The sequence below is a fragment of the Pseudophryne corroboree genome, chromosome 3 (assembly GCF_028390025.1).
Source record: "Pseudophryne corroboree isolate aPseCor3 chromosome 3, aPseCor3.hap2, whole genome shotgun sequence".
NCBI classification, from domain to species: Eukaryota; Metazoa; Chordata; class Amphibia; order Anura; family Myobatrachidae; genus Pseudophryne; species Pseudophryne corroboree.
In genome coordinates, this window is record NC_086446.1 from 473,163,546 (window position 1) to 473,177,636 (window position 14,091).

General features: G+C 43.1%; 1 long non-coding RNA gene across 6 annotated transcripts in view; it reads left to right on the top strand.

Annotated features, from left to right (window-relative positions):
* LOC135056063 (uncharacterized) overlaps nt 1-7,208 on the top strand; it is a 41,994-nt gene extending 34,786 nt beyond the window's left edge. For 4 of the 6 annotated variants that reach the window (XR_010243880.1, XR_010243881.1, XR_010243882.1 and 1 more), the window contains 2 exons: nt 43-160; nt 6,301-7,208. This is a non-coding gene — a long non-coding RNA (uncharacterized LOC135056063). Of the gene's footprint in view, nt 1-42; nt 161-2,250; nt 2,311-3,494; nt 3,596-6,300 lie in introns of all 6 variants that reach the window. The other 2 variants (XR_010243878.1, XR_010243879.1) reach the window with 2 other exon arrangements.
* Nucleotides 7,209-14,091: the final 6,883 nt, after the last annotated feature.

A 14,091-nucleotide genomic window follows, 5' to 3' on the forward strand; every position in this document is an offset into this window, starting at 1 on the left:
AGCCATATGGACAAATCATTAATGGCAGGGATTTGATGTTAGTCTGTGTTACAGCATCCTAGATTGTAGACAGCCCCTGAAACAGGAGAAGGCAATGAAAGCAGTGCTGAGGACAGTAGAGGACCCCTCCAGTGGGAGACTTCACACACCGGCTACAATGGTAATTTCCCAGCAACAACTGCAAATATTGCTTATATTACTAAAACTACTTTACACTTTAACTCAAGAGATTTAGTAAGTGATAAAAAGATTACAGTTTAATTAGAACAAAATAACTTCATAACAGTAGGTCTGAGACAGGTCAATAGATATCACATAGAATGACTGATGTTATGGGATAGATATCAGCTACTTATATGTAGTTCAATACAAGATAAACAGCTAATTATGATATCAATTGGTAAATAGATATATGTGACAGAAACATATAGCTATGATATAGTGTGTGTGTGTGTGTGTGTGTGTGTGTGTGTGTGTGTGTGTGTGTGTGTGTGTGTGTGTGTTTTTATTTCATTTTATTTATTTTTTTACTGTATGAGATAAATGGACTGATATGATTGGATTAGATAGATAGCTATTGCATAGTGTGTTTGCTAGGTTGATATAATATAAACATGTAGATATATAGATATAACATAAATAAATAAATGTAAGATGATAAATAGACAGCTAGAAAGATAGATAGATAGATAGATAGATAGATAGATAGATAGATAGATAGATAGATAGACAGAGACATGAGATTGATTGATTGATTGATTGATTGATTGATTGATTGATTGATTGATTGATTGATTGATTGATTGATATCGATAGATGTGATGCATAAAATATAGATTTTTAATTTCCTAAATCTGTAGATAGATAGATAGATAGATAGATAGATAGATAGATAGATAGATAGATAGATAGATAGATAGATAGATATAGATTGATAGATGTGTAGCAAACGTCTGGTTGACATTATGTGTTTCTTACAATTGTAAAAGAACAGCTAAACCATAAGTAAAAGCTGCTTTGTATAATAACAGTTAACTAATAATAACAGTTACTAATATTTATTTAACCTGTTTTAAAACATATTCTGAATAAATATATTAAAGAATGGGGTATTCAATTAGCTGGGAACCAAGTAGCAGGGATTACCCCCCGCATGAGTCCCTACAGTTGGACTGAATCTCGCAGTTCCAGCCGCCCTGTGGGGATTTTTGCCAGTAATTAGTCATGGGGTAAACTCCACGGCTAATTTAATTCCTCTGGGTATTGCTCATGGAGGGATTTTATGGCTATGTACATTAAACTTTTTGTCAGTAAATGTTGATGAAGAACCCTGCAGAGTCTCTCATTAATACCCAGAGTTATCAAGCCCTGGAGCGTGATAAATAGCGTGGTGATAAAGTACCAACCAATTAGCTACTAACTGTCATTTTTCAAACCCAGGGGCAGATTTATTGAGCCTGGTGAAGTGATAAAGTGGAAGGTGATAAAGCACCAGCCAATCAGCTCCTAACTGTCATTTTTCAAACCCAGCATGTAACATGGAAGTTAGGAGCTGATTGGCTGGTACTTTATCACCGTGCAATTTATCACTTCAGCAGGCCTAATAAATCTGCCGCTCAGCCTGTAACATGGCATTTAGGAGCTGATTGGCTGGTACTTTATCACCGGGCTATTTATCACTCTCCAGGTCTTGATAAATGGTCCCCTAAGTCTCTGATAGGCATAGACTATTACAATAGCAATACCAGTAGATTGAACCTATATTTTAGCTGACAAAACCAGAATAAATAATACAAAAAACCCCTGAAAAAACGAAATCTTGGTCGATGCAGGGAAATAGAAATTTAGGATATTAATACCTGCTGCCTTATCTTATCCATTTTCACTTTCTTTCCTTACTTTTACTCTCTCTTACCAGTGCTCTCTTTCAATATATTTTTCTCCTCTCTCTTTCTCCCTTCTTCTTCCTCCCTCCCTCTCCATGTTCCCTCTGCCTCATTTCTTTTCTTTCCTATCTAGCCCTGCTTTTCATCTCTCTACCTTTTTCAATACCCCCCTAGCTCTCTCTCTCTCTCTCTCTCTCTCTCTCTCTCTCTCTCTCTCTCTCTCTTCTTTCTATGGCCTCTTACTCCTTCTTCCCTCTATCTTGGATGATCTCATCTCTGGAAGATGGGCCAGAAGTTTCCCCAATGTGCAGAAGTGCAGTTTGCTTTGCTGTTCATACATGTATTTTGTGTGCTTCTCTCCCAGTATGTGCACACTGCTGCTTGAGAACTGGGATAACAATCAGCTGAATGTTTGTGGCATAAGGTAGGACATGAGGTGACACCAGAATTGTATGTCCTTTTTATATGGTCAGTTGCTTCTTTTGTAATTAGTTTTAAAGAGATATCTGTGCATTGTACATGTCTGCCGAACTATGGGGTACTTTTTACCATTCCTCCTCTTCATGTCCTAAATTTAGGAGATCCTATAACCTACACTCTAGAGAGGTTTTTAATCAATGGTAAATGGCTCAGTCATATTGACCAACTTCACACATCAATATAAAAATTCTGACACTTATCGTAAGAATGACTTCTGTTATTTGCACAGTGTATTCCCGCAAACTGGTGTCATACCAGTACTCACTTTCAGTGTGGAAAATGCTCATAGTTACAGGGCACATAATACATTTGAATTTCTCCTATTTTCCCTAGCTTTGATCTGCCCCATCAGCTACAGATAGGTGTATGTGTATGTGGGGGGGGGGGGGGGGGGGGGGGATTAATTATGTTTGTTAGCAAGCCAAAAAAGCACAATACTGGGAAAAACCATGTAGCACTGCAGGTGGGTCAGATGTAGCATGTACAGAGAAATTTTGATTTGGGTGGGTTATATTGTTTCTGTGCAGGGTAAATACTGTCTGCTTTTGCATGTAGCCCCCAAATGTTAGACAGCTTTAACACTGCAATTTAGATTTCAGTTTGAACACACCCCACCCAAATCTATCTATCTCTGCACTTTACATCTGGCCCACCTGCAGTGCACATGGTTTTGCACATTAGTGTGCTTTTTTGATTTGCTGTCAAACCTGACTAAGGCCCAGGGTTTGACTGTCTGCAAACAGCAGTGTTAAGGACATTACACATTTTCCACAGGTTATTTTATCATCTTAGCACTGGTATATACTGTATATTATGACACTGTACATCCTAAGGATATCAATATGTTTGAAAATTTCAATTAGGAAATTCTTAAAATGTAAAATAATGAGTTAGTACTCATAAAACTTTGCACAAGTATACAGCTCCAGTGGTGCACCCAGGGGGGGTTTCTGAGTACCCAGAACACCCCCCCCCCCCCCCCTTGATGGACCAAATCAATTTTATTGCTAAATTGTGGCATACTAGTGTAGCTCCACCCACTCACTGCATTAGGCTCCACCCACTTGTGGCATTTTGCCGCGATTCGCGGACCCGCCGGATAGAGCTACACACACTGACCTCTCTCAGCCAGTTGCAGGTAGACCAGAGCTAATGGTCACAACAAGTCTTGAGGCTGCCTACGCTGAATGTTACTACCACACAGACTGATCCCTTCCTAGCTGACCTCGGTAAGGAACCTCTCCCTACAATAAACCATTGCTTCCTATTCATAAGGGCTTTACAAACCGTATACAGTACCAACATTTTTGTACATGTGCACTGATTTTTTAGCTTAATGCATTATATATATATATATATATATATATATATATATATTTATACACATTTTTCAAGCCAAATTGACATGTCTAATAGCACCAGGAAAAGCTAATGGGAACATAACTAATTGAATACATTATTTAAATATAAAGAGTAAATAATAATATAAAAATTATCTATATGTAAAACTACTGTAGGCTACTTCAGAGCCGGCCATAGGCATAGGCAAACTAGGCAATTGCCTAGGGCATTTTATATGCCATGGGGCATCATCAGCTTCTGCTGATTAAAATGATATGCGGCATGCCTATATTCTGTATGTAGCATTTCATATGCAGATACATCCACAGTCTCACACAGTATATTGGCATGCTGCATATCAGTTTAATCAGCAGAAGCTGCTTGTGCATCCTAGCCACATAGCAATGCAAATAAGATGCATTTCATTAAAAAAAAGGTGCCTGTTGTTAGCATTGATACAAGATTTGTGAGGACACATCTGTATCCAAGCAGATGCAGAGGTCACAGTGTTAGTGGAGGTGTGAGTGCTGTGTGCATGTGAGGGGGTTGGTTGTGCAGTAGTGTTCAGAATATGTGTAAGGAGCATTATGTGTGTCATGTAAAAATGCATTAATAATGTGCAACATATGTGTAATGGGGCACTATGTGTGTCATTATGTGTATAAGGGCATTAATAATGTGCGGCATATGTGTAACAGGGTACTACTGTATGTGTGTCATTATGTGTATAAGGGCATTAATAAAGGTTGTCATAATGTGTAAGGTGCATTATGTTTAAAAGGACATTAATGTGTCTCATATGTGTAAGGGGCATTACTGTGTGGAATTGTGTATAAATGCATTACTAATGTGTGGCATTATGTGTATAAGGGGCTCTACTATGTGGCGCTGCATATAGAAAGGGCACTACTGTGTCGTCTAATGTGAATAAAGAGCAATAAGGTATGGTGTAATGTGAATAAGGAGCAATTCAGTGTGATGTAATGTGAATAAGGGTCTCTACTGTGAGGAGTAACGTTTATAAGGTAAAGGGATACTACTGTGGGATGTAATATGAATTATGGACACTATCGCAAGATAAAATGTGAATAAAGTTGCAGTACTGTGTGGCGTAATTGGAATTGGGGTTACTATTGTGTGGCCATGCCCCTTCCCAGCAAGAAGATGCCCCTTTTTGGGCTGTGCGTCAAATGTGCGAACTGTTCCTATTTAAAATATAGGGGGTACAAGGACTGCTATGGGTGAGGGGTGATGGTGCTGGGAAAGAGGTGCAAGGTCAGAGGCAGAACCAGCTGTGGTGCTAGGGGGCACCAGCCAAAATCTTGCCTAGGGCATCATATTGGTTAGGGCCGGATCTGGGCTACTTGATTGAGGGGGTAATTCAGACCTGATCGCTCGCAAGTGTTTTTTTTGCTGTCCTGTGTTCAGATACTTTTCCGCCCATAGTGGAGTGTATTTTCGCTGTGCAAGTGTGTGTTCACATGTGTAGCAGAGCTGTACAAATAGATTTTGTGCAGTCTCTGCGTAGCCCAGAACTTACTCAGCCGCTGATATCACTTCAGCCTGTCCGGGACCGGAATTGACGTCAGACACCCGCCCTGCAAATGCTCAGACACGCCTGCGTTTTCCCTGACACTCCCAGAAAATGGTCAATTACCACCCACAAACGCCCACTTCCTGTCAATCTCCTTGCGATCGCCCGTGCAATCGCTTTTTTTGCACCGTCCTGTCGCTATGCACCAATGCCCGGTGCAGTCATCCGACAAGCCTGCGCATTGCGGTGCATATGCATGCGCAGTTCAGACCTGATTGCAGGCTGTGAGAAAACGCAGCAGGCGATCATGTCTGAATTACTCCCTGAGATGTAAATATATTAATAGCACCTGAAGTCTAAAATCATAGTGAAATGAGGTGTAGATAGAAGTTCGGTATTTATTACTGACAGCGGCTTCCTCCATCCTCCAGAGTCCCCTTGCGGGATTGCTGCACTCGCCACTCTGTGGGCATCCACAAGTGGAATAGCCCTGTTGCGCCGGGATTCCGGCTAGCGGCATTGTTGGTTGTTAGGATTCCGGAATCCGGTATCCTGATCGCCGGGATCTCAACAGCCGGCAAATTAAACGTATCCCATTGAAAGTGGGGAAATTTGTCTGATGAAAACCCCCCTTTACAAATCCTGCGTTTGCCCCTGAGCTCAATTCCTAGAATACTATGGGGAGTAAATTTTTCCAGCCTGCTTGTACTCCCCATTATATTGAGTACCATGGAATAAATAAAATAAATAGCATTTAAGAAACTTACTCCCATTATCTTAAATGGCAATAATTATTATTATTTTTTTATCTACCTGGTTTATCGAATTGTATGGATCTCAGGTTTCTAAATAACATATCCAACTCTATGTTGGTAATTCTAATTGTATGTATGTACATTTTAACTTAAGGCTTGCGAACAGGGCCTTCCTACCTCTGTCTGTCTGTTTTTACCCAGTTTTGTTCTATTACTGTTGTTCTAATTGTAAAGCGCAACGGAATATGCTGCGCTATATAAGAAACTTAATTAATAAATAAATATATTTTTTCTTTCTTCACAGATTGACCTTCTACAATTTGCAATGCAACAGCTAAAATGTTTTGCACCTCGGTACGTCTGCTTTCTTGCTAGTGTTAATGATGATACATTCATTTGTGACACTGCATATGCAGTCAGGGGCGCCAGAATGTTTTGAGGTTGGTGGGGGCACAGAAAAGCATACATATTGGTGTTCTTCCCAATCCCCATCCCCTGTGCGGGGGAGAGCGCTTACCTCTGATACCCGTGGGGACTTGTCCTTTTAAACAGTCTGCTCTGCTGCCGCACAGCCGCAGCGTGCTATGCTGTGCGCATTCCAAGCTCTTCACTGATGCATTACTGGGAGAAGGCGTGGCCATGCTGAGCCTGCTGGAACATCCATGCCTCCTCCCAGTAATGCACCAGGAAGAGTCGGCTTGGACAGCGCACAACATAGCACGCTGCGGCTGTGTGGCAGCAGACTGTTTAAAGGACAAGTCACCGCGGGTATTGGAGGTAAGCGCTCCCCACCTGCGCCTCTGTCATATTTGGGGGGGCATTCTGCCCCCATGTCCCCCTATTCTGATGCCACTGTATGCAGTGTTACAGAGGGATGTGCCTGTTACAGTAATGTAGTTTTTAAAGTACTTAATAACTGGTATTGCTTACGTGGCATTATAATATGTGGTCCGTAAGATAAACTTTGCTTCTTCTTTTACCTCATACCTCCTATAGTCTGTACACTTGCACATCCTGGCACAGAGCAACGTTGCCCACATTATGTACTTCATTCACACCTTGGTGAACATGGTCTGTGGATGCAAACCCACTGTGCCCAATATTACACCTGGTTTATCACCAGAGAACAACTTTATGATGAACATTTAAACAGTTTTATATCCTTCTTGCTTAAAGTATACTGTAAAGTTTTAAATAAATACATGTCTGAAATCAATGTCTCATGTTGTTTATTGCTCTTTTTGTTTGATTTTTGGGTGGGTGGGTATGGTGGGCTGTGGGAGTTATTTTATACTGTGTAACCATTTGCCATTTTATTGTTTGAGAGTATAGTATATGAAGAGTTGGGCTTTCTCAGCAATCATTTTTCATTATCATTTATCACTTTGTTTATTAACATGAGTAATGCCATTCTAGTACAATTACGTGGTAAAAAAATGACACTATTAGAAGTAAATATACTGTGGATAAATACATAGTACCCAAACACATGACTACAATGATCATTTTTATTGCAATTATTTTAGAGAATTTGACAAATATATGAACAAGATCAGTTTCAGAAAAGCTGACAAAGCCTTTGTTCTAGGTCAGTGTTTCCAAAACTCAGTCCTGAAACCCCCTTAATAGTCTAGATTTTAAGGATATCCTTGCTTGAGAACAGGTGACTTAATTAGTACCTCATTCATTTTGGTATTACTATCTGTACTGAAGCAAGAATATCCTTAAAATCTGGACTTACAGGCAGCTTTGAGTATCAAGTTTAGAAAACACCGTTCTAGACTGTACACTAAACAATAGAGATGAGCGCCTGAAATTTTTCGGGTTTTGTGTTTTGGTTTTGGGTTCGGTTCCGCGGACGTGTTTTGGGTTCGACCGCGTTTTGGCAAAACCTCACCGATTTTTTTTTGTCGGATTCGGGTGTGTTTTGGATTCGGGTGGTTTTTTTAAAAAACACTAAAAAACAGCTTAAATCATAGAATTTGGGGGTCATTTTGATCCCAAAGTATATTAACCTCAAAAACCATAATTTACACTCATTTTCAGTCTATTCTGAATACCTCACACCTCACAATATTATTTTTAGTCCTAAAATTTGCACCGAGGTCGCTGTGTGAGTAAGATTAGCGACCCTAGTGGCCGACACAAACACCGGGCCCATCTAGGAGTAGCACTGCAGTGTCACGCAGGATGTCCCTTCCAAAAAACCCTCCCCAAACAGCACATGACGCAAAGAAAAAAAGAGGCGCAATGAGGTAGCTGACTGTGTGAGTAAGATAAGCGACCCTAGTGGCCGACACAAACACCGGGCCCATCTAGGAGTGGCACTGCAGTGTCACGCAGGATGTCCCTTCCAAAAAACCCTCCCCAAACAGCACATGACGCAAAGAAAAAAAGAGGCGCAATGAGGTAGCTGTGTGAGTAAGATTAGCGACCCTAGTGGCCGACACAAACACCGGGCCCATCTAGGAGTGGCACTGCAGTGTCACGCAGGATGGCCCTTCCAAAAAACCCTCCCCAATCAGCACATGACGCAAAGAAAAAGAAAAGAAAAAAGAGGTGCAAGATGGAATTGTCCTTGGGCCCTCCCACCCACACTTATGTTGTATAAACAGGACATGCACACTTTAACCAACCCATCATTTCAGTGACAGGGTCTGCCACACGACTGTGACTGAAATGACGGGTTGGTTTGGACCCCCACCAAAAAAGAAGCAATTAATCTCTCCTTGCACAAACTGGCTCTACAGAGGCAAGATGTCCACCTCATCATCATCCTCCGATATATCACCGTGTACATCCCCCTCCTCACAGATTATCAATTCGTCCCCACTGGAATCCACCATCTCAGCTCCCTGTGTACTTTGTGGAGGCAATTGCTGCTGGTCAATGTCTCCGCGGAGGAATTGATTATAATTCATTTTAATGAACATCATCTTCTCCACATTTTCTGGATGTAACCTCGTACGCCGATTGCTGACAAGGTGAGCGGCGGCACTAAACACTCTTTCGGAGTACACACTTGTGGGAGGGCAACTTAGGTAGAATAAAGCCAGTTTGTGCAAGGGCCTCCAAATTGCCTCTTTTTCCTGCCAGTATAAGTACGGACTGTGTGACGTGCCTACTTGGATGCGGTCACTCATATAATCCTCCACCATTCTATCAATGTTGAGAGAATCATATGCAGTGACAGTAGACGACATGTCCGTAATGGTTGTCAGGTCCTTCAGTCCGGACCAGATGTCAGCATCAGCAGTCGCTCCAGACTGCCCTGCATCACCGCCAGCGGGTGGGCTCGGAATTCTGAGCCTTTTCCTCGCACCCCCAGTTGCGGGAGAATGTGAAGGAGGAGATGTTGTTGACAGGTCGCGTTCCGCTTGACTTGACAATTTTCTCACCAGCAGGTCTTTCAACCCCAGCAGACTTGTGTCTGCCGGAAAGAGAGATCCAAGGTAGGCTTTAAATCTAGGATCGAGCACGGTGGCCAAAATGTAGTGCTCTGATTTCAACAGATTGACCACCCGTGAATCCTTGTTAAGCGAATTAAGGGCTCCATCCACAAGTCCCACATGCCTAGCGGAATCGCTCCGTGTTAGCTCCTCCTTCAATGTCTCCAGCTTCTTCTGCAAAAGCCTGATGAGGGGAATGACCTGACTCAGGCTGGCAGTGTCTGAACTGACTTCACGTGTGGCAAGTTCAAAGGGCATCAGAACCTTGCACAACGTTGAAATCATTCTCCACTGCGCTTGAGACAGGTGCATTCCACCTACTATATCGTGCTCAATTGTATAGGCTTGAATGGCCTTTTGCTGCTCCTCCAACCTCTGAAGCATATAGAGGGTTGAATTCCACCTCGTTACCACTTCTTGCTTCAGATGATGGCAGGGCAGGTTCAGTAGTTTTTGGTGGTGCTCCAGTCTTCTGTACGTGGTGCCTGTACGCCGAAAGTGTCCCGCAATTCTTCTGGCCACCGACAGCATCTCTTGCACGCCCCTGTCGTTTTTTAAAAAATTCTGCACCACCAAATTCAAGGTATGTGCAAAACATGGGACGTGCTGGAATTTGCCCATATTTAATGCACACACAATATTGCTGGCGTTGTCCGATGCCACAAATCCACAGGAGAGTCCAATTGGGGTAAGCCATTCCGCGATGATCTTCCTCAGTTGCCGTAAGAGGTTTTCAGCTGTGTGCGTATTCTGGAAACCGGTGATACAAAGCGTAGCCTGCCTAGGAAAGAGTTGGCGTTTGCGAGATGCTGCTACTGGTGCCGCCGCTGCTGTTCTTGCGGCGGGAGTCCATACATCTACCCAGTGGGCTGTCACAGTCATATAGTCCTGACCCTGCCCTGCTCCACTTGTCCACATGTCCGTGGTTAAGTGGACATTGGGTACAGCTGCATTTTTTAGGACACTGGTGACTCTTTTTCTGAGGTCTGTGTAAATTTTCGGTATCGCCTGCCTAGAGAAATGGAACCTAGATGGTATTTGGTACCGGGGACACAGTACCTCCAACAAGTCTCTAGTTGGCTCTGCAGTAATGATGGATACCGGAACCACGGTTCTCACCACCCAGGATGCCAAGGCCTCAGTTATCCGCTTTGCAGTAGGATGACTGCTGTGATATTTAATCTTCCTCGCAAAGGACTGTTGGACAGTCAATTGCTTGGTGGAAGTAGTAAAAGTGGTCTTACGACTTCCCCTCTGGGATGACCATCGACTCCCAGCAGCAACAACAGCAGCGCCAGCAGCAGTAGGCGTTACACGCAAGGATGCATCGGAGGAATCCCAGGCAGGAGAGGAATCGTCAGAATTGCCAGTGACATGGCCTGCAGGACTATTGGCATTCCTGGGGAAGGAGGAAATTGACACTGAGGGAGTTGGTGGGGTGGTTTGCGTGAGCTTGGTTACAAGAGGAAGGGATTTACTGGTCAGTGGACTGCTTCCGCTGTCACCCAAAGTTTTTGAACTTGTCACTGACTTATTATGAATGCGCTGCAGGTGATGTATAAGGGAGGATGTTCCGAGGTGGTTAACGTCCTTACCCCTACTTATTACAGCTTGACAAAGGGAACACACGGCTTGACACCTGTTGTCCGCATTTCTGTTGAAATACCTCCACACCGAAGAGCTGATTTTTTTGGTATTTTCACCTGGCATGTCAATGGCCATCTTCCTCCCATGGACAACAGGTGTCTCCCCGGGTGCCTGACTTAAACAAACCACCTCACCATCAGAATCCTCCTGGTCAATTTCCTCCCCAGCGCCAGCAACACCCATATCCTCCTCATCCTGGTGTACTTCAACACTGACATCTTCAATCTGACTATCAGGAACTGGACTGCGGGTGCTCCTTCCAGCACTTGCAGGGGGCGTGCAAATGGTGGAAGGCGCATGCTCTTCACGTCCAGTGTTGGGAAGGTCAGGCATCGCAACCGACACAATTGGACTCTCCTTGTGGATTTGGGATTTCGAAGAATGCACAGTTCTTTGCTGTGCTGCTTTTGCCAGCTTGAGTCTTTTCATTTTTCTAGCGAGAGGCTGAGTGCTTCCATCCTCATGTGAAGCTGAACCACTAGCCATGAACATAGGCCAGGGCCTCAGCCGTTCCTTGCCACTCCGTGTCGTAAATGGCATATTGGCAAGTTTACGCTTCTCCTCCGACAATTTTATTTTAGGTTTTGGAGTCCTTTTTTTTCTGATATTTGGTGTTTTGGATTTGACATGCTCTGTACTATGACATTGGGCATCGGCCTTGGCAGACGACGTTGCTGGCATTTCATCGTCTCGGCCATGACTAGTGGCAGCAGCTTCAGCACGAGGTGGAAGTGGATCTTGATCTTTCCCTAATTTTGGAACCTCAACATTTTTGTTCTCCATATTTTAATAGGCACAACTAAAAGGCACCTCAGGTAAACAATGGAGATGGATACTAGTATACAATTATGGACTGCCTGCCGAGTGCAGACACAGAGGTAGCCACAGCCGTGAACTACCGTACTGTACTGTGTCTGCAGCTAATATAGACTGGTTAATAAAGAGAAGATGTCTATGTAACTATGTATGTATAAAGAAGACTGAAAAAAATCCACGGTTAGGTGGTATACAATTATGGACGGACTGCCTGCCCAGTGCAGACACAGAGGTAGCCACAGCCGTGAACTACCGTACTGTACTGTGTCTGCAGCTAATATAGACTGGTTGATAAAGAGAAGATGTCTATGTAACTATGTATGTATAAAGAAGACTGAAAAAAATCCACGGTTAGGTGGTATACAATTATGGACGGACTGCCTGCCCAGTGCAGACACAGAGGTAGCCACAGCCGTGAACTACCGTACTGTACTGTGTCTGCAGCTAATATAGACTGGTTGATAAAGAGAAGATGTCTATGTAACTATGTATGTATAAAGAAGACTGAAAAAAATCCACGGTTAGGTGGTATACAATTATGGACGGACTGCCTGCCCAGTGCAGACACAGAGGTAGCCACAGCCGTGAACTACCGTACTGTACTGTGTCTGCAGCTAATATAGACTGGTTGATAAAGAGAAGATGTCTATGTAACTATGTATGTATAAAGAAGACTGAAAAAAATCCACGGTTAGGTGGTATACAATTATGGACGGACTGCCTGCCCAGTGCAGACACAGAGGTAGCCACAGCCGTGAACTACCGTACTGTACTGTGTCTGCAGCTAATATAGACTGGTTGATAAAGAGAAGATGTCTATGTAACTATGTATGTATAAAGAAGACTGAAAAAAATCCACGGTTAGGTGGTATACAATTATGGACGGACTGCCTGCCCAGTGCAGACACAGAGGTAGCCACAGCCGTGAACTACCGTACTGTACTGTGTCTGCAGCTAATATAGACTGGTTGATAAAGAGAAGATGTCTATGTAACTATGTATGTATAAAGAAGACTGAAAAAAATCCACGGTTAGGTGGTATACAATTATGGATGGACTGCCTGCCCAGTGCAGACACAGAGGTAGCCACAGCCGTGAACTACCGTACTGTACTGTGTCTGCAGCTAATATAGACTGGTTGATAAAGAGAAGATGTCTATGTAACTATGTATGTATAAAGAAGACTGAAAAAAATCCACGGTTAGGTGGTATACAATTATGGACGGACTGCCTGCCCAGTGCAGACACAGAGGTAGCCACAGCCGTGAACTACCGTACTGTACTGTGTCTGCAGCTAATATAGACTGGTTGATAAAGAGAAGATGTCTATGTAACTATGTATGTATAAAGAAGACTGAAAAAAATCCACGGTTAGGTGGTATACAATTATGGACGGACTGCCTGCCCAGTGCAGACACAGAGGTAGCCACAGCCGTGAACTACCGTACTGTACTGTGTCTGCAGCTAATATAGACTGGTTGATAAAGAGAAGATGTCTATGTAACTATGTATGTATAAAGAAGACTGAAAAAAATCCACGGTTAGGTGGTATACAATTATGGACGGACTGCCTGCCCAGTGCAGACACAGAGGTAGCCACAGCCGTGAACTACCGTACTGTACTGTGTCTGCAGCTAATATAGACTGGTTGATAAAGAGAAGATGTCTATGTAACTATGTATGTATAAAGAAGACTGAAAAAAATCCACGGTTAGGTGGTATACAATTATGGACGGACTGCCTGCCCAGTGCAGACACAGAGGTAGCCACAGCCGTGAACTACCGTACTGTACTGTGTCTGCAGCTAATATAGACTGGTTGATAAAGAGAAGATGTCTATGTAACTATGTATGTATAAAGAAGACTGAAAAAAATCCAAGGTTAGGTGGTATACAATTATGGACGGACTGCCTGCCCAGTGCAGACACAGAGGTAGCCACAGCCGTGAACTACCGTACTGTACTGTGTCTGCAGCTAATATAGACTGGTTGATAAAGAGAAGATGTCTATGTAACTATGTATGTATAAAGAAGACTGAAAAAAAACCACGGTTAGGTGGTATACAATTATGGACGGACTGCCTGCCCAGTGCAGACACAGAGGTAGCCACAGCCGTGAACTACCGTACTGTACTGTGTCTGCAGCTAATATAGACTGGTTGATAAAGAGAAGATGTCTATGTA